The sequence below is a fragment of the Petromyzon marinus genome, unplaced genomic scaffold, assembly GCF_048934315.1.
Source record: "Petromyzon marinus isolate PM22_M1 ecotype Great Lakes invasive population unplaced genomic scaffold, UKy_Petmar_22M1.pri1.0 PM_Scaffold_219, whole genome shotgun sequence".
NCBI lineage: Eukaryota > Metazoa > Chordata > Hyperoartia > Petromyzontiformes > Petromyzontidae > Petromyzon > Petromyzon marinus.
The window spans coordinates 92,465-95,390 of NW_027423190.1; positions in this window are offsets into that span (position 1 = coordinate 92,465).

Genomic DNA, 2,926 nt, shown 5'->3' on the forward strand with positions numbered 1-2,926 from the left:
ACAACCACCAGCACCACAACAACCACAACCACAACCACCACCACAACCACCACCACAACAACCACAACAACCACCACAACCACCACCACAACAACCACAACAACCACCACCCCAACCACCAGCACCACAACAACCACAACAACCACAACCACCACCACAACCACCACCACCACAACAACCACAACAACCACCACCACAACCACCACCACCAACAAAACCACCACAACCACCACCACAACAACCACCACCACCACAACCACCACCACCACCACAACCATCACCACCACCACAACCATCACCACCACAACAACCACCACAACAACCACCACAACCACCACCACCACAACCATCACCACCACAACCACCACCACAACCACCACCACAACCACCACCACAACCACCACCACAACCACCACAACCACCACCACAACCACCACCACAACCACCAACACAACGCTTGTTGTTGAGGTGGTTGTTGTGGTGTTTGTTGTTATGGTTGTTGTGGTTGTTGATGTGGTTGTGGTTGTTGTGGTGGTGTTTGTTGTTATGGTTGTTGTGGTGGTGGTTGTGGTGGTGGTTGTGGTGGTGGTTGTGGTGGTTGTGTTGGTGGTTGTGGTGGTGGTTGTGGTGGTGGTGGTTGTGGTGGTTGTTGTGGTGGTTGTTGTGGTGGTTGTTGTGGTGGTTGTTGTGGTGGTGGTGGTGATGGTTGTGGTGGTGGTGATGGTTGTGGTGATGGTTGTGGTGGTGGTTGTGGTTGTTGTTGTGGTGGTTGTGGTGGTGGTTGTGGTGTTTGTTGTTATGGTTGTTGTTGTTGTGGTTGTTGTGGTGGTTGTTGTGGTGGTGGTTGTTGTGGTTGTTGTGGTTGTGGTGGTGGTTGTTGTGGTGGTTGTTGTTGTGGTGGTTGTTGTTGTGGTGGTTGTTGTTGTGGTGGTTGTTGTTGTGGTGGTTGTTGTGGTGGTTGTTGTGGTGTTTGTTGTTATGGTTGTTGTGGTTGTTGTGGTTGTTGTTGTGGTTGTTGTGGTTGTTGTGGTGGTTGTTGTGGTTGTGGTGGTGGTTGTTGTGGTGGTTGTTGTGGTTGTTGTGGTGGTTGTTGTGGTGGTTGTTGTGGTGGTTGTTGTGGTGGTTGTTGTGGTTGTTGTGGTGGTTGTGGTGGTTGTTGTGGTGGTTGTTGTGGTGGTTGTTGTGGTGGTTGTTGTGGTTGTTGTGGTGGTTGTTGTGGTGGTTGTTGTGGTTGTTGTTGTTGTGGTTGTTGTGGTTGTTGTGGTGGTTGTTGTGGTTGTTGTGGTTGTTGTGGTTGTTGTGGTGGTTGTTGTGGTTGTTGTGGTTGTTGTGGTGGTTGTTGTGGTTGTTGTTGTGGTGGTGGTTGTTGTGGTGGTTGTTGTGGTGGTTGTTGTGGTGGTTGTTGTGGTGGTTGTTGTGGTGGTTGTTGTGGTTGTTGTGGTGGTTGTTGTGGTTGTTGTTGTGGTTGTTGTTGTGGTTGTTGTGGTTGTTGTTGTGGTTGTTGTTGTTGTGGTTGTTGTGGTGGTTGTTGTGGTTGTTGTGGTTGTTGTGGTGGTTGTTGTGGTTGTTGTGGTTGCTGTGGTTGTTGTGGTGGTTGTTGTGGTTGTGGTGGTGGTTGTTGTGGTGGTTGTTGTGGTGGTTGTTGTGGTTGTTGTTGTGGTTGTTGTTGTGGTTGTTGTTGTTGTTGTGGTTGTTGTGGTTGTTGTTGTGGTTGTTGTTGTGGTTGTTGTTGTGGTTGTTGTGGTTGTTGTGGTGGTTGTTGTGGTTGTTGTGGTTGTTGTGGTGGTGGTTGTTGTGGTTGTTGTTGTTGTGGTGGTGGTTGTTGTGGTGGTTGTTGTGGTTGTTGTGGTGGTTGTTGTGGTTGTTGTGGTTGTTGTGGTGGTTGTTGTGGTTGTTGTGGTGGTTGTTGTGGTTGTTGTGGTGGTGGTTGTTGTGGTGGTTGTTGTGGTTGTTGTTGTTGTTGTGGTTGTTGTGGTGGTTGTTGTGGTTGTTGTGGTTGTTGTGGTGGTTGTTGTGGTTGTTGTGGTTGTTGTGGTGGTTGTTGTGGTTGTTGTTGTTGTGGTGGTTGTTGTGGTGGTTGTTGTGGTTGTTGTTGTGGCTGTTGTTGTTGTGGTTGTTGTTGTTGTGGTTGTTGTTGTTGTGGTTGTTGTGGTGGTTGTTGTGGTGGTTGTTGTGGTTGTTGTGGTTGTTGTGGTTGTTGTGGTGGTTGTTGTGGTTGTTGTGGTGGTTGTTGTGGTTGTTGTGGGTGTTGTTGTGGTGGTTGTTGTGGTGGTTGTTGTGGTGGTTGTTGTGGTTGTTGTGGTTGTTGTTGTGGTTGTTGTTGTTCTGGTTGTTGTGGTTGTTGTGGTTGTTGTGGTGGTTGTTGTGGTTGTTGTGGTTGTTGTGGTGGTTGTTGTGGTTGTTGTTGTTCTGGTTGTTGTGGTTGTTGTGGTTGTTGTTGTGGTTGTTGTTGTGGTGGTTGTTGTGGTTGTTGTGGTGGTTGTTGTGGTTGTTGTGGTGGTTGTTGTGGTTGTTGTGGTTGCTGTGGTTGTTGTGGTGGTTGTTGTGGTTGTGGTGGTGGTTGTTGTGGTGGTTGTTGTGGTGGTTGTTGTGGTTGTTGTTGTGGTTGTTGTTGTGGTTGTTGTTGTTGTTGTGGTTGTTGTGGTTGTTGTTGTGGTTGTTGTTGTGGTTGTTGTTGTGGTTGTTGTGGTTGTTGTGGTGGTTGTTGTGGTTGTTGTGGTTGTTGTGGTGGTGGTTGTTGTGGTTGTTGTTGTTGTGGTGGTGGTTGTTGTGGTGGTTGTTGTGGTTGTTGTGGTGGTTGTTGTGGTTGTTGTGGTTGTTGTGGTGGTTGTTGTGGTTGTTGTGGTGGTTGTTGTGGTTGTTGTGGTGGTGGTTGTTGTGGTGGTTGTTGTGGTTGTTGTTGTTGTTGTTGTGGTTGTTGTGGTGG